General features: G+C 45.2%; 1 pseudogene; it reads right to left on the reverse strand.

The window, feature by feature from the left end:
- Window positions 1–691: 691 nt before the first annotated feature.
- LOC140196925 (zinc-binding protein A33-like) lies at window positions 692–18,196 on the reverse strand (annotated as a pseudogene).
- Between the last annotated feature and the right edge of the window lie 495 nt (window positions 18,197–18,691).

An 18,691-nucleotide genomic window follows, 5' to 3' on the forward strand; every position in this document is an offset into this window, starting at 1 on the left:
CTGCACACGGACTATATCCCTCCATACACCTCCCATCCATGTATCTGTCCAATTTATTCTTAAATGTTAAAAAAGAACCCGCATTTACCACCTCGTCTGACAGCTCATTCCATACTCCCACCACTCTCTGTGTGAAGAAGCCCCCCCTAATGTTCCCTTTAAACTTTTTCCCCCTCACCCTTAACCCATGTCCTCTGGTTTATTTCTCCCCTTGCCTCAGTGGAAAAAAGCCTGCTTGCATTCATTCTATCTATACCCATCATAATTTTATATACATCTATCAAATCTCCCGTCATTCTTCTACGCTCCAGGGAATAAAGTCCTAACCTATTCAACTTATTGAACACAATACTCCAGATTCGGCCTCACAATGCCTTATACAACCTCATCATAACATTCCAGCTCTTATACTGAATACTTCGATTAATAAAGGCCAATGTACCAAAAGCTCTCTTTACAACCCTATCTACCTGTGACGACACTTTTAGGGAATTTTGTATCCGTATTCCCAGATCCCTCTGTTCCACTGCACTCCTCAGTGCTTTACCATTAACCCTGTATGTTCTACGTTGGTTTGTCCTTCCAACGTGCAATACCTCACACTTGTCAGTATTAAACTCCATCTGCCATTTTTCAGCCCATTTTTCCAGCTGGTCCAAGTCCCTCTGCAGGCTCTGAAAACCTTCCTCACTGTCTACTACACCTCCAATCTTTGTATCATCAGCAAACTTGCTGATCCAATTTACCACATTATCATCCAGATCATTGATATAGATGACAAATAACAATTGACCCAGCACTGATCCCTGTGGCACTCCACTAGTCACAGGCCTCCACTCAGAGAAGCAATTCTCTACCACCACTCTCTGGCTTCTTCCATCGAGCCAATGTCTAATCCAATTTACCACCTCTCCATGTATACCTAGCGACTGAATTTTCCTAACTAACCTCCCATGCGGGACCTTGTCAAAGGCCTTACTGAAGTCCATGTAGACAATATCCACTGCCTTCCCTTCATCCACTTTCCTGGTAACCTCCTCGAAAAACTCCAACAGATTGGTCAAACATGACCTACCACGCACAAAGCCATGTTGACTTTCCCTGATAAGCCCCTGTCTATCCAAATGCTTGTAGATTCTGTCTCTTAGTACTCCCTCCAATAACTTACCTACTACTGACGTTAAACTCACCGGCCTATAATTTCCCGGATTACTTTTTGATCCTTTTTTAAACAACGGAACAACATGAGCCACTCTCCAATCCTCCGGCACTTCACCCGTAGACAGCGATATTTTAAATATTTCAGCCAGGGCCCCCGCAATTTCAACACTAGTCTCCTTCAAGGTCCGAGGGAACACCTTGTCAGGTCCCGGGGATTTATCCACTTTAATTTTCCTCAAGACAGCAAGAACCTCCTCCTTTTCAATCTGTACAGTTTCCATGGTCTCACTACTTGATTCCCTCAATTCCATAGATTTCATGCCAGCTTCCTAGTAAATACAGACGCAAAAAACCTATTTAAGATCTCCCCCATTTCCTTTGGTTCCGCACAAAGCCGACCACTCTGATCTTCAAGAGGACCAAAATATCCCTTACAATCCTTTTGCTCTTAATATACCTGTAAAAGCTCTTTGGATTATCCTTCACTTTGACTGCCAAGGCAACCTCATGTCTTCTTTTAGCCCTCCTGATTTCTTTCTTAAGTATTTTCTTGCACTTCTTATACTCCTCAAGCACCTGATTTACCCCCTGTTTCCTATACATTTCATACAACTCCCTCTTGTTCTTTATCAGAGTTGCAATATCCCTTGAGAACCAAGGTTCCTTGTTCCTATTCAATTTGCCTTTAATCCTGACAGGAACATACAAACTCTGCACTCTCAAAATTTCCCCTTTGAAGGCTTCCCACCTACCAATCATATCTTTGCCAGAGAACAACCTGTCCCAATCCACGCTTTTTAGATCCTTTCTCATTTCTTCAAATTTGGCCTTCTTCCAGTTCAGAACCTCAACCCTTGGACCAGATCTATTCTTGTCCATGATCAAATTGAAACTAATGGTGTTATGATCACTGGAACCAAAGTGCTCCCCTACACAGACTTCTGTCACTTGCCCTAATTCGTTTCCTAACAGGAGATCCAATATTGCATCCCCTCTAGTTGGTCCCTCTATATACTGATTTAGAAAACGTTCCTGAACACATTTTAGAAACTGTAAACCATCTAGACCCCTAACAGTATGGGAGTCCCAATCAATGTATGGAAAATTAAAATCCCCTACCACCACAACTTTATGTTTCCTGCAGTTGCCTGCTTTCTCTGCAGATTTGCTCTTCCAAGTCTCGTTGACTATTGGGTGGTCTGTAATACAATTCCACTAATGTGGCCATACCTTTCCTGTTTCTCAGCTCCACTCATAAGGACTCAGTAGACAAGCCCTCTAATCTGTCCTGCCTGAGCACTGCTGTAATATTTTCCCTAACAAGCAATGCTACTGCCCCACCTTTCATTCCTCTGCCTCGATCACATCTGAAACATCGAAACCCTGGAATATTAAGCTGCCAGTCCTGCCCCTCCTGTAGCCAAGATTCACTAATTGCTACAACATCATAACTCCACGTGTCAATCCACGCCCTAATCTCATCTACAATACTCCTTGCATTGAAGTAGATGCACCTGGGAACATTTCTATCACGTACAAACCTTTGATTTTTGTGTATTCATGCAGTCCTCGCATAACTTTTATCCTCCTGCACCTCACTATCTGCTCCAACACTCTGGTTCCCCTCCCCCTGCAAATCTCGTTTAAACCCCCCGGAGCTACACTAGAAAATCTATCCGCAAGGATTTTAGATCCCCTCCAGTTCAGGTGCAAACCGTCCCGCCGGAACAGATCACACCGTTCCTGGAACTAAGCCCAGCTGTCCAGAAACGTGAAGCCCTCTCTCCTGCACCATCTCCTTAGCCACGTATTTAGCTGCACCCTCCGCACACTTATATTTACAGGGACTTTGCGTCTGACGTCGGTCCCGGAACCCGACCCGTTTACAGACCCGGAGCGCAACCGGAGCAGATTGTCAGCCATTGGTTTTTACACCAAGTCCGGAAGAAAGGATAAAGTTTCCCCTTGAATTTATTCCCAATGAAGGTATGGAGATGGGATTTGGTTTCCGCGTCGTAAAATGTAACTGTCCCGGACTCGTAACTGAGATAAACTCCAACCCTCCCGGGGTTGCGACCGGCAAGGAGACGGGATCCAGAGGTGGTACGAACACCGAACACGTCATTATCCCAATGTAACACGTCGTCAACCCGCCCGATGACCCAGAATCCGGTGTTTGGACTCAGTCTGAACACTCCCTTCCTGTCCACGGACTCTGCGGCGACTCCCAGACACCAGCGCCGATTCCCCGCCACCTCCACCTCCCAGTAATGTCTCCCCGATGTGAATCCTTCCGTTCCCAGCACACAAATCCAGAATGTGAATCTCTTCCCGGTGTCAGGGAGATCCCTTCGGGTCTGGGTACATCTCACACTCTTCCGATCGTCAGACACCTCGAGACACGGATGCGCCGTTTCCACATCCAGGGTGACAGAGACTGGGGGGAGAAGCAGATAATTAGAGAGTCTCCGGGGACTGGGGGGAGACTCGGGTAGCGCGGCCCTGGGGATCGGTCGAAAGGCCGCTGGTCCTCAGGCGTGGTCGGGTGGCCGACACGAACCTTTCCCGTGGTTTGTCCTAACAAAAGTGGATGAACGAGTCATATCTCTTTAAGCGTTTTCCGCTGGACGGAGAGCAGAGATTCCCCCATCAAACAGACACGAAGTGCTGAAGGAACCTAGCGGGTCGGGCAGCATGTGTGGAGAGAGATGAACAGTCTATCTCAAGAACAGAAATAGATAGGAGAGATAGACAGCAGAAACGAGTGCGGGAAAGGGGTGGATTAAGATGGGAAGGGGGTGAGTGAATGGATTTAAACAGGAGGTCACAGAGGCCCATCGGCCCAACTTGTTCGTGCCGACCAATTTGCTTTAATGAGCTAGTCCCATTTGCCCATTATTCTTTTCACCTTTCTTAACCACGTACCTGCAAAGGTGAATTTTAAAACGTTTTCCCTGTACCCATCTCTACAGTTGATCAAGGGCCCGGTGAAACAGAGATAACCCTCTTCCCTGTCCACTATGCCATGAATTTTAGTGTCACCCACAAACCTACTAATAATGTCACTCACCTACATTATCACCCAAATCAATAATGTGAATGACAAACAACAGCGGCCCGAGCACCGACCTCTGCAGGTCACAGGCCACCAGTCCACTGTGCGTAAGAGACACTTGGACAGACACTTCAATAAGCAAGGCACAAAAGGAGACTGACCTAATGCCGGTCAATGGGATGAATGTAGATGGGTAAATAGCTCAGCACAGAGGTGATGGGTCGAAGGGCACATTTCTATGCTGTACGGTGATGGCTCTGTGAACTGAATGGCTAAGAAACCTCAAACACCCTCACCTCCCCCCGCCATGGTGCCGAGAATTCCAGAGAGACAGTGACCCCTGACCCTCGACTCCTCGGAGAGGGGTAACATCCTACCTGTAGACCCCTGAAAAAATTTGTGTTTCCCTGAGATCTCCTCTCATTCTTCTAAACATGGAACAGAGAACATAGAACAGTACAGCACAGGAACAGGCCCTTCGCTCATGTGTAAGTGTGAATGCGAAGCAGGGGATTGTGAAGGTCCGGTACAAAACAGGAGTTGATAATGGGAACCTGTAGGGGAGAGATGAACGGCAGATTGAACTGGACCTATGCTGGGGAGTAGTGGAAAGCCTGTAGGTGAACTGAGTGTATAGACGTAACCAGTAGGTTGTGGGGACAAAGATGGGAGATGAGGACCCCTTTATCCCCTTTCCCACAAATCTATCGCCCACAGCCCCTGGCCTGCTGACATCCTCCAACATTTTGTGTGTATTGCTCCGCTTTAAATACACTCAATTAGTTGCCTCCACACATGCCTGTGGCAGATTCACTATCCTGTGGCTAAAAGAATTCCTCCTCATCTCTGTTCTAAATCGACACCCTCTAGTCGGAGGCTATGCCATCTGGTCCTAGACTCACCCACTATAGGAAACATTCTCCCAAAATCAGCTCTCTTCAGATAATTTCAGGGAGATCAGACAAGACCCTTCATCAGGACATGTGCTGCTTGGATTACCAGCGTCTGCAGATTTTCTCGTGTTTGATTTTTAAAGCAGGAGTTGATAGGTAAACTTCTGATTATCCAGGACGTCAAACGTTATGAGGAGGAGGCGGGAGAATAGGGTTGAGAGGGATAATAAATCAGCCATCCTTCTAAACTCCAGTGAGTACAGGCCCAGAACCATCAAACACGCCTCATATGTTAACTCTTTCATTCCGGAATAAATCTTGTGAACCTCCTGGACGCTCTCCAATGCCAGCACATCTTTTCCAATATAAGATACCCCAAACTGCTCACAATACTCCAAGTGTGGTCTGACTAATGCCTTAGAATTACATCCTTGCTCTTGTATTCTAATTCTCTCTGACCACTGACTCAAACTGCAAGTTAACCTTTAGGGAATCCTACACAAGCACACCCAAGTATCTTTGCACCTCTGATTTCTGATTTTTCGCCATGTTTACAAAACTGTCTATGCCTTTATTCCTTCTACCAAAGTGCATGCACGACTTCCTACCCCATAATCCATCTATCACTTATTTGCCCATTTCCTAATCTGTCTGTGTCCTTCCCCGGATTCCAAGCTTCTGCAGCACTACATGCCCCTTCAGCAATCGGCATATCCTCTGCAAGCTTGTCCACAGAGGCAACAACTCTGTCATCCAAATCATTCTTTGTCTATGTTGGCTTTTTGTTCCTCAAAGAATTACAGCAGATTTGTCAAGCAGGATTTCCCCTCAGGGGAGGCACGCTGTCTGTGCACTATTTCATCATGCGCCTCCATGTACCCAAAAGCTCGTCCTTAATACTGGACTCCAACATCTTCACAAGCACACCACATCCAGACTAACTCGCCTGTTATTTTCTTTCCCCAGCTGCTCTGCCTTATTAAAGTGTGAAGTGACCTTTGCAAATTCCAGCCTTCTTGAATGACCAAGTTGTTAGTGATTCTTGAAAGATCATTACTAATATCCCCAAATTCTCTTCAGCTAACTCTTTCCGAAGAGTAGGGTGTTGTACATCTGGTCCAGGTATCTTCAGACCTTCAACTTTCCCACGCACTTTCTCCTTACCAATAGCAACAACACTCATTTCTGACCCCCGACACACTCACATTTCTGGCAGACAGCTCGTATCATTCACTGTGATGAATGACACAAAATATTAAATAAGTAGCTGTGTCATTTCTTTTGTCACATTTCTCCTCTCCAGCGTCATTTTCTAAGGTTCAATATCCACTCTCGCCTCTCTTTTACTCATTATATTTTTGTGTCCACTTGAGTACTGTTGGCAAGCTTTCTCTCATTTTCATTTTCTCTCCTTATAGCTTTGACATTGCCTTCTGTTGAATATCAAAATCTTCTCGATACTCCAACATCCTGCTATTTTTTACTCTATTGTATGGCCCATCTTTTGCTTTTATGCTGTCTTTGACTTCCCTTGTCAGACACTGTTATCTCAGCCTCCCTGTGTAATACTTTTTCATCTTTGAGGTTTATCCACCCGAATTGCCCCTGGAAATCCAGTCTTTGTCGTTCTGCAATCATCCCTGTTCGTGTCCCCTTCCAATCTACCTTGGTCAGCTCCTCCTTCATGCCTCTGTAACTAACGTTTCTCCACGCTAATACTTATGGATCTGACTTCATCTCCCTCCCAAATTGTAGGGTGAATTCTATCATTTTATGATCACTCCTTCCTAAATATTCTTTTACCTTAAGCTCCTTAATCATATCTGGTTCATTATACAAATGCCACTTCAGAATTGCCTTTCTCCCATTGGACTCAACCACAATCTGTACTAAAAAGCCATTTTGGAGGCACTCTACAAATTCCCTCTCCTGGAAATGCAGCACCAACATGATTTTCCCAATCTACCTGCATGTTGAAACGCCCCATTCCAATCGTCACCTTGCTTGGTTTTTCTATCTCCTGGTGTAGTTTGTGTTCTATTTCTATCGTGGCTACTCTTTGGAGGCCTGTATTTAGCTCCCATCAGAGTCTTTTTGCCCTTGCAATTTCCTAACTCTACCCACAATGATTCGACATCTTCTAATCCGATGTCACCTCTCCCTAGTGATTTTGTTTCAATATTTTTACCAACAGTCCCTCCCCAGCCTCTCTGCCTACCTGCCTGCCCTTTGAATACAAGATGTAACCCTGAATGTTAAGCATCGAGGGCAGTTGTGATAGGGGACTCGATAGTAAGGGGGTCAGATAGGCGATTCTGTGGACGCAGTCCAGAGACCCGGATGGTAGTTTGCCTCCCTGGTGCCAGGGTCCGGGATATTTCTGATCGTGTCTAAGATATCCTGAAGTGGGAGGGTGAGGAGCCAGAGGTCGTGCAACATATAGGTACCAATGACATAGGTAGGAAAAGGGATGAGGTCCTGAAAGGAGAATATAGTGAGCTAGGAAGGGAGTTGGGAAAAAGGACCACAAAGGTAGTAATCTCGGGATTACTGCCTGTGCCACGCGACAGTGAGAGTAGGAATGCGATGAGGTGGAGGATAAATACGTGGCTGAGGGATTGGAGCGGGGAGCAGGGATTCAAGTTTTTGAATCATTGGGACCTCTTTTGGCGCAGGCGTGACCTGTACAAAAAGGACGGGTTACACTTGAATCCTAGGGGGACCAATATCCTGGCGGGGAGATTAGCGAGGGTTACTAAGGTGACTTTAAACTAGAATGGTTGGGGGGTGGGAATCAAATTAAAGAGGCTAGGCGTGAGGAGGTTAGTTCACAACAGGGGGATGGGAACCAGTGCAGAGAGACAGAGGGGTGTAAAGTGAGGGTAGAAGCAAAAAGTACTAAGGAGAAAAGTAAAAGTGGCAGGCCGACAAATCCAGGGCAAACATTAAAAAGGGCCACTTTTCAACATAATTGCATAAGGGCTAAGAGAGTTGTAAAAGAGCGCCTGAAGGCTTTGTGTGTCAATGCAAGGAGCATTCGTAATAAGGTGGATGAATTGAAAGTGCAGATTGTTATTAATGATTATGATATAGTTGGGATCACAGAGACATGGCTCCAGGGTGACCAAGGATGGGAGCTCAACGTTCAGGGATATTCAATATTCAGGAGGGATAGACATGAAGGAAGGGGAGGTGGGGTGGCGTTGCTGGTTAAAGAAGAGATTAACGCAATAGAAAGGAAGGACGTAAGCCGGGAAGATGTGGAATCGATGTGGGTAGAGCTGCGTAATACTAAGGGGGGCAGAAGACGCTGGTGGGAGTTGTGTACAGGCCACCTAACAGTAGTAGTGAGGTCGGAGATGGTATTAAACAGGAAATTAGAAATGTGTGCAATAAAGGAACAGCAGTTATAATGGGTGACTTCAATCTACATGTAGATTGGGTGAACCAAATTGGTAAAGGTGCTGAGGAAGAGGATTTCTTGGAATGTATGCGGGATGGTTTTTTGAACCAACATGTCGAGGAACCAACTAGAGAGCAGGCTATTCTGGACTGGGTTTTGAGCAATGAGGAAGGGTTAATTAGCAATCTTGTCGTGAGAGGCCCCTTGGGTAAGAGTGACCATAATATGGTGGAATTCTTCATTAAGATGGAGAGTGACATAGTTAATTCAGAAACAAAGGTTCTGTAAAAGCTTTTATAGATATATAAAAAGGAAAAGACTGGTAAAGACAAATGTAGGTCCCCTACAGACAGAAACAGGTGAATTGATTATGGGGAGCAAGGACCTGGCAGACCAATTGAATAATTACTTAGGTTCTGTCTTCACTAAGGAGGACATAAATAATCTTCCAGAAATAGTAGGGGACAGAGGGTCTAGTGAGATGGAGGAACTGAGCGAAATACATGTTAGTAGGGAAGTGGTGTTAGGTAAATTGAAGGGATTGAAGGCAGATAAATCCCCAGGGCCAAGTGGTCTGCATCCTAGAGAGCTTAAGGAAGTAGCCCAAGAAATAGTGGATGCATTAGTGATAATTTTTCAAAACTCGTTAGATTCTGGACTAGTTCCAGAGGATTGGAGGGTGGCTAATGTAACCCCACTTTTTAAAAAAGGAGAGAGAGAGAAACCGAGGAATTATAGACCGGTTAGCCTGACATCGGTGGTGGGGAAACTGCTGGAGTCAGTTATCAAAGATGTGATAACAGCACATTTGGAAAGCGGTGAAATTATCGGACAAAGTCAGCATGGATTTGTGAAAGGAAAATCATGTCTGACGAATCTCATAGAATTTTTTGAGGATGTAACTAGTAGAGTGGATAGGGGAGAACCAGTGGATGTGGTATATTTGGATTTTCAAAAGGCTTTTGACAAGGTCCCACACAGGAGATTAGTGTGCAAACTTAAAGCACATGGTATTGGGGGTAAGGTATTGATGTGGATGGAGAATTGGTTAGCAGACAAGAAGCAAAGAGTGGGAATAAACGGGACCTTTTCAGAATGGCAGGCGGTGACTAGTGGGGTAACACAAGGCTCAGTGCTGGGACTCCAGTTGTTTACAATATATATTAATGACTTGGATGAGGGAATTAAATGCAGCATCTCCAAGTTTGCGGATGACACGAAGCTGGGTGGCAGTGTTAGCTGTGAGGAGGATGCTAAGAGGATGCAGAGTGACTTGGATAGGTTGGGTGAGTGGGCATATTCATGGCAGATGCAATTTAATGTGGATAAATGTGAAGTTATCCACTTTGGTGGCAAAAATAGGAAAACAGATTATTATCTGAATGGTGGCCGATTAGGAAAAGGGGAGGTGCAACGAGACCTGGGTGTCATTATACACCAGTCATTAAAAGTGGGCATGCAGGTACAGCAGGCGGTGAAAAAGGCGAATAGTATGCTGGCATTTATAGCGAGAGGATTCGAGTACAGGAGCAGGGAGGTACTACTGCAGTTGTACAAGGCCTTGGTGAGACCACACCTGGAGTATTGTGTGCAGTTTTGGTCCCCTAATCTGAGGAAAGACATCCTTGCCATAGAGGGAGTACAAAGAAGGTTCACCAGATTGATTCCTGGGATGGCAGGACTTTCATATGAAGAAAGACTGGATGAACTGGGCTTGTACTCGTTGGAATTTAGAAGATTGAGGGGTGATCTGATTGAAACGTATAAAATCCTAAAGGGATTGGACAGGCTAGGTGCAGGAAGATTGTTCCTGATGTTGGGCAAGTCCAGAACAAGGGGTCACAGATTGAGGATAAAGGGGAAGCCTTTTAGGATCGAGATTAGGAAAAACTTCTTCACACAGAGAGTGGTGAATCTGTGGAATTCTCTGCCACAGGAAACAATTGAGGCCAGTTCATTGGCTATATTTAAGAGGGAGTTAGATATGGCCCTTGTGGCTACGGGGATCAGGGGGTATGGAGGGACGGCTGGGGCGTGGCTCCGAGTTGGATGATCATCCATGATCATAATAAATGGCGGTGCAGGCTCGAAGGACCGAATGGCCTACTCCTGCACCTATTTTCTATGTTTCTATGTTTCTATGACTCAGTGATGTCAACGACGTTGTAACTGCCTATCTCTACCTGTGCTAGAATATCATCTACCTTACTCCCTATACTGGTGCATTCCAGTCTACCACCTTCAGTCCTGTATTCTTTAACCTATTTGATACTATCCGCATGAATTTAAGCAAGGAGTTTGAATTCACACTTGGGGTATTGTGTGCATTGCCGCTGCTCCGACTCTGGGAAGGATGTGATTGCACTGGACAGGAAGCTTCAATAAACGTGTTTCACACTCTGATAGTATGTTTGGGTATGTGTTACAGTGTGAGTGTGTGTGTGTGTGTGTGTGTGTGTGTGTGTGTGTGTGTGTTGATTGTGCTAGGTATCAGTGGGTGTGTGTGCACATTGAAGTATTACAGTGTGTCACCCGTCTGGTGTGTGTGTTGACAATGTGTGACACGTGATTGAGTTGTATAATTAAATAAATGACTGCGTCTGAAGACAATGGTTTCCAGGTTACTGAGGGGAATAACAACGTACGTTGCTGAGGCTCTGAACACATCCTGCCAATCCTTCAGGAATATGTGTGTGAGGAGCTTTGCCAGGTCGGTTATGCTGTGCGTGCTTCTCCCGAGATGTAATCTTGAACAATGTCGATGCTTGTTAACGGTTGTGTTGTCCGGGCTTATGCTCACAATGCTTTAATGTAGTGCTCTGATAACCATAATAAGTCATAGAAGCAGAATAAGGTCATTTGGCCCATCGAGTCTGCTTCACCATTCAATCATGGCTGATGCTTTATTTCTCTCCTCAGCCCCACTCCCCGGCCCTATCCCTGTAACCTTTGATGCCGTTCAAACTAGAACCTATCATGCTCTGACTTAAATACACCCAACGACAGCTTCCACAGCTGCCTGTGGTAACAATTTCCACACATTCACCAACCTCTGGCTCAAGAAATTTCTCCGCATCTCTGTTTTAAATGGACGCCCCTCTATGCTGAGGCTGTGCCCTCTTGTCCTAGACTCTTCCACCATGGGAAACAACCTTTCCACATCTACTCTGTCGAAGACTTTCAATATTCGAAAGGATTCAATGAGATCCGCCCTCATCTTTCTAAATTCCAGCGAGTACAGACACAGAGATATCAAACGTTTCTCGTATGATAACCCTTTCATTCCCAAAATCATCCCTGTGAACTGAACCCTCTGCAATGCCAACACATCTTTTCTTAGATGAGGAACCCAAATCTGTTCACAATATTCAAGGTGAGGCCTCACCAGTGCCTTATAAAGCCTCAGCATCAGAACTCTGCTGTTGATTTGAATGCTATTCTAAACCCCTTGAGCTGAATGCTAACATTGCATTTGGCTTCCTCACCACTGATTCCACCTGCAAGTAAACCTTTAGGGTGTTCTGCAGAAGCACTCCTGCAGTCCATTTTCATCTCAGCTTTTTGGATTTCCCCCCATTTAAAGTAATCTGCACATTGCTTCTGCTACCAAAGTGCATGACCATGAATTTTCCAGCATTGTATATCATTTGCCACTTTCTTGTCCATTCTCCTCATCGAAGTCCTTTTCCAGCCTACCTGTTTCTCAGCACTACCTGCCCCTCCACCAATCTTTGTATCATCTGCAAACCTGGCAACAAAGCCATCTATTCTAGGACAGGAGGGCACAACTTCAGGATTGAATGACATCCATTTAGAACTGAAACGCGGAGAAATTACTTTAGTCAGAGGGTGGTAAATCTATGGAATTTGTTGCCATGAGTGGCTGCGGAGGCCAAGTTATTGGGTGTATTTAAGGCAGAAATAGATAGTATCTTGATTAGCCAGGGAATTAAAGGGCATTGAGAGAAGGCAGGGGAGTGGGGATGACTGGAAGAATTGGATCCGTCCATGACTGAATGACGATGCAGACTCGATGGGCCGAATTGCCTACTTCTGCTCCTATATCTTATAGTCTTATGGTCTATTCTATAGTATTTAAAAGCTTCCCAGTCCTCTGTCTTCTTACTAATTTTTGTTTTGTTGTACTATTGCATTTACATTATCTTGTCTTCCCTTGTCAGCCGCAGTTCTACTATTTTGCCATTTGAATATTTATTTATTAATGGAATTCATCTATCCTTCACCTTCCTCATTTTCCCATAAATTCACACCATTTCTGCTCTGCTGTCATCCCTGCCAGCATCTCTTTGGCCAACTTCTCTCTCATATCACTGTAATTTCCTTTACTTCACTGAAATACTGCAACGTCAGACTTTCTTCTTATCAAATTTCAAGTTGAAATCAATCATGTTGTGAGCGCTGCCTCCTGAGGGTTCTTTTAATTTAAGTTTTCTCATCATCTCTGGTTCAATACATAACACCCAACCTAATAGAGCTGTTCCCCTAGTAGGCTCAGCAACAAACTGTTCTAAGAAACCATCATGTAGCATTCAACAAATTCACTCTCTTGAGATCAATTACCAAACTAATTTTCCCAGTTAACCTGCATTTTAATATTTCCCATGACTGTCGTACTATTATCCTTTCGATCGACCTTTTCTACTTCCAGTTGTAATCTGTGATCCACATCCCAGCTACTATTGGGAGGCCTGTATATGACTGTATTTTACCTTTGCAGTTTCTTAACTCAACCCACAAGGATTCAACATCTTCCAGTCCTGTGTCACAGCTTGCTTCAGCAGAGCCCCGCCACCCCCTCTGCCTACCTTCCTATCCCTCCGATACAATGTGTAACCTGGGACATTCCAACTACAACCATCCTTCAGCCACGATTCAGTGATGCCCACAACATCATACCCAACAATCTGTAATCGAGTAACAAGCTCATGCACCTTATTTTTTATACTCCGTTCATTGAATTGTAACACTTTTGTACTGTATTGGCTACCCTTTCTTTGATTCTGCATCCGTTCTGCATTGGTTCTCACCCTGCTGGATTCAATGGTGTCTTCACATCTGTCTGCCCTATCTGACCGTCTGCACGCTATCTGTTTTTTTTTTACCATCAGTCCGATCTACAGTTCCTTCACTCTAGTTCCCATCCCCCTGCCAAATTAGTTGAAACCCTCCCCATCAGCTTTATCGAACTTCGCTGCGAGAATATTGTTCCCCCTCAGGTTCAGGTGCAGCCCGTCACTTTTGAACAGGTCATACCTCCCCCAGAAGAGATCCCAGTGATCCAAGAACCTGAAGCCCTGCCCCCTGCACCAGTTTCTCAGCCACACATTTATCTGCCAAATCATCCTGTTTCTACCCTCACCAGCACGTGGCACAGGTAGCAATCCAGAAATTACAACCCTGGTGGTACTGCTTCTCAGCTTTCTACCAAGCTCTCTAAATTCTATTTTCAGGACCAATTTGCTTTTACTTCCAATATGGACCAAGATATCCAGCAGTTTCTCCTCCCTCTCTGAAATGCTGCGGACATAATCCGAGACGTCCTTGACCCTGGCACCTAGGAGGCACATACCATTCGGGTGTTCCGTTCACGTCCACAGAATCTCCTGTCTGTTCCCGTGACGACTGAGTCCGCTATCACTAGCGTTCCCTCTTCTCCCTCTAATAATAGTGACAGTTGCGGGTTCAGTCGGGGGGGGGCGGGGGTGGTGGTGGGGGAGACCTGCGTCAGTCCGAGTCTGCACTCACAGCGCACGAAGGACTGGTGCAATTTTCTGACAACCCTACTCACCACATTGATAACTGCTTTTGTTCCCTACAATATCATGAAATCAGTATTCATTTCCCAGCTCCTGCGATAAGGTTCAAAGTCATGCCTTGGCGTCTTAGTGCAATGTGCCTGGGATCAGGACACGGTGGTTCACTAACTCTCCCGTGTATTGCTTGTATTGTGACCCTGTGCTGGTGTGTTCAGGGGTATGACATCTCCAGCTGACCATGTGACAGTCATGCCTCCCAGTCGGTGGGGTTGATGTAGAATAAAATTCAGTTCCCCTTCAGCCATTATTATAGCCAATCTTTGCTTCAAATCGGAACTTAATTGTGTTTCATGAACATGGAGAAATGAATTTTTGTAAGTTTTACCTCGATTAATGACATCAAGTGTTCCTCTCAGCACTTTGTTCAAAAAATAGTGGTGATAGAATTTTTCAACCCGTAGGGCTTCGTCTGTCACTGACAATTCCTGGACATCGTCAATAATCCTGTAAGTATTAAACTGCTGGTTATAAACTGCGATTCTGAAATATTTTACAAATCCAGACAGAGTTTTAGTAAAGAGCGTGTCCTACCTTATGTTCCGACGACTTTTCTCCTAAAATAAATAAAACACAAACCTGATTGGACTTGGACTTACTGTTCACATCCTGGATTTCATCCAAATCATTACAAGTTGTTGAAAATTCCCACTCCCGCAGTGAGTCACACAGAGGGACAATACAGAACCACGGGGTAAATTACAAAGAATATTTCTGGAAGTTATACCATCACTGAGAGCATGAAACTTACAGAAAAGTCAGGACAGGTTGTGCATTTTCATCTGGATATGACGTCAGGGTGATAAGATGGAGGATTGTAAAATCAGTGAAGGATTTGGTTTTGTTCAGGTGGAGAAAGTACCTCTATTTATCAGGAAGAACTGTGGGGAGATGAAATTACAGATGGATTTTAATAAAAACTTCCAAAAGAAATTTAGTGAAGAAGATGTGGAACTCACTACCACAGGAGTGGTTGAAGCGGGATAGCAAGGATTGAATGTAATGGGGAAACTGGATAAAAACATGAGGGACCATGGAGTTTGGGGCACTGTTTCTGGCTGTGGTGAGCAGGTGGGAGGTGGATTGTGAGGCAACAAAATTGAGAGGAGAAAATGAACCAAATGGACTATTTATGATGGAGAATGGGATATAATCCCGTGTAAAATTTAACCGAATGTGTAAAGTGAACAGTGAAAGTTTCCCTAATCTGACGGAAACCGGAAATGGAGGATAAATCTGATGTGTGACGTCACATTCTTTGTTCTGACTGATTGACACAGAGACCCTCACACCCACCGCACCAGACACACTCACAGCCTGTGAATGGAACTGGCTGTTAATGGGAGTTTTAGAGGATCTTTCCTGTGGTAACTAAGGCCACAATCAGCAGCTCTTTGTTATAATCAGAGTACATCATTGCAGAGAAGATTGAATTCTCTCCTGGAATGTACAGAGTTGTGGAAGTCCAGTTTTGGTACAACAGCAAACCTGAATAGTTGCATCAATTGTCTGGTGAGAAACATTTTGTAAATGCTGTGTGTAGGCGCAACGCATCTGATTTTATCTGCATTGTATTCTGCGTTGCCTGTTTATGGCGGTAATTAGTCACGTGAGTGGGGCATGGTAAAAGGGAAGGAAATATCTAACGTATTTGTGCTTTGCTTTGGGCAGTTTTGTGCTGACGACAGACGGATATCATATCCTTTGTTAATCGCTTCATTGCTGCTTAATTTACGATTAATTACGCTGAAGTTTCATCGTTTGAAGATCGAATGAAGAACCGAATACACATCTTTGACATTTTTAAACATCATTATTGGAGTGATTGGAGGTCGCGTCATGCAAATATAACAATCTGTGCGAGGGCGCCAGCAGTGGCAATTGATTTGTTAGAATTGGCCGCTGTTCTGTGTTTATTTCAAATATACCACTGTTCATTTAGTGCCCTTTGTCAGAAACAAATTGAAATATAATCGCTCACCTTCAAAAATATCACACTGTCTTTCTGATCCATCTGTTCCTCTAACTCTGAGATTTCCTCCTCAATAAACCGTATGTTCGCTTGAATCTCCCGAAGATTTTTCCCCATTGGATTTAGTATCCTCTCCTCTTCTTCCCTGAGTTCCCTGAGTAAACTCTGCTCTTTCTCAGTGATAATCTGGCGCAGTTCTGCAAACTGGGATGTGATGTGGGACTGAACGCTGTGTAACTGTTCCTGTCGAATTAAAGGTGAAGTTCAGTTTACTGTATTGCTGTGTTGTGTTCCTGATGTCATTACTGTGACCATTCGATCGATTAGAGTCTATACTAGTTCTCAGAGCATTCCCGTCAACCTCATTTCCTCACATTTTCCTGAAACTTATTCTCGACCATTGACCCATCAATTCCCACCTGATTCACATACACCCTCCCTCAACTTCACAGGATTACTTGTAAATAACCATTCATCCAGCATATCCTTGGGATGTGTCTGAACCTGTCGTGGTCTCAGGGAGTGCACGCAAACTCCACAAAGACAGCACTAGAGGTCAGCATTGGACCCAGGTCACTGGATCTGCGATACTCGGCTATTCCGCATTAAAGGGAGCAAAACTCTACAGTAATATCAGAAATTCCGCTCAGGAAGCCTCACCCGAACTCCGGAAATCTTCTCTTTCTGTTGCTGCTCCCTTTCCTGGAAGTCTGATTTCTTTTTTGTGAGTGAGTCGAAGGAAGATTTCAGCTGATCCTGGAAGTCACAGAGAGAAGCAGAAAGAAATAAAAACACGGTGGATCAAAATAGGCAAGCGATCAAACCCGATTATCGTGCACAAAACGCCGGAGAAACTCAGTGAGCCAGGCAGCATCTATTCAAGGGAAATAAACAGTCGACGTTCCGGGATGAGACCCTTCATTAGGACTGCGAAGGAATGGGGCTTAATCCAGAACTACAATGTTGGGGATGGGACCCAGCTGGCTGATGACGGGTGAGACAACGTGAGGGGAACGTGGGAGAGGGTGATGAACTAAGAGGCTGAGAGGGGACAGGTGGGAGAGGTAAAGGGCTGGAGAAGAAGGAATCTGAGACGAGAGGATATTTGACCGTAGAAGAAATGGGAGGAATTGGGGCTACTTGCAGCCTTGAATGGCGGCGAGTGAGGTGGTTGCATGAGTCAGGTGTAGCACTTGTCCCGCTGGCAGGTATCAGCGACAGGATAGAAATCAGTGGAGAGGAGCGACTAGATAAAGGAGTTACAGTTCGTAGAGAGTGATCCTTACAGAACTCGGAGACTTGTGGGGAGTGGTGGGGCTATGCCGTTGGAGGGAAAGATGTGTTTGGTGGTGGACTCCCGTTGGAGATGGCGGAAGTTACAGGGAATGATGTGTTAGGTGTGAATCTCCTGTGGTTCTAAGCAGAAGAATGGAGGATGGGGTGAGGATCAAATTCGGGTTAGTTTTACCTTGTAGATTTTAACAGCTTCTTTAATCGGCTTGAAGCGGTGCTCTCTGTGTTCCTCCGTATCTCTACAGATCACACAGATCAGTGTCTTGTCCGTTTCACAAACCAGCTTCAGTTCTTCCTCATGTTCCTCGCAGTGAAGTTTACTTTCCTTCCTTTTCGTATTCAGGTTTAGATTTCGAGATTTTTCGCCAGATTTACTAAGGCCCGATTGACCCTGAGGGTGGGGTCAGCAAACACCTCTCTGCATTCCGGGCAGGAGTTTCCCTCCTCCCTTTCCCAACACCGTGTGATACAAGAGCGACAGAAGTTGTGCCCACACTCCAGGATAACCGGATCGGTGAAGAAATCCAGGCAGATGGAACAAATTGCCTCCTCGGTCCAACTCTCGGCCGGTCCTTTCGAAGCCATGTTAACTCCCAGCACTTCCCGCTTCAGAATGCTTTCACTTTCGGGGAACTGCGGATCCCCTGCAGTACCGCGAGTGTCCACTACACGCGCTGCAGACTCGGGGAATGTACATTATGCAGCTGGATGTGTTCACTTGCAAATAATACAGTCGTGGTAATTTCCATATCAGGGTGAGTTCAGCAACACCTTAAACAGGTCTGATCATAAATGAAAATTCAGCCATGGACTGCCTAAGCGCGGCTGCGAAAGGGGCGGCGTTGGGCATGTGTCTTGCAATCTCATCCCGGTAAAATGGCAGTGCGACAGAAGTGTCAAGTGAACCCCCAAAGGGCTCATCCCTGGGATCGGAAGGACTTCCCCTGGAAGACGATTGGAGTCCTGAGGTGAAAGGAGAAGACACAGGGCCGATAACCTTCGTCCTGGTCAGAGCTGCTGATGGAGGCCTGTGTCCCAGTAGGCGTGATGGGCTAAAGAAGATGCAGAACGGAAATGAAG

This window comes from Mobula birostris, chromosome 4, assembly GCF_030028105.1.
Source record: "Mobula birostris isolate sMobBir1 chromosome 4, sMobBir1.hap1, whole genome shotgun sequence".
Lineage (NCBI taxonomy): Eukaryota > Metazoa > Chordata > Chondrichthyes > Myliobatiformes > Myliobatidae > Mobula > Mobula birostris.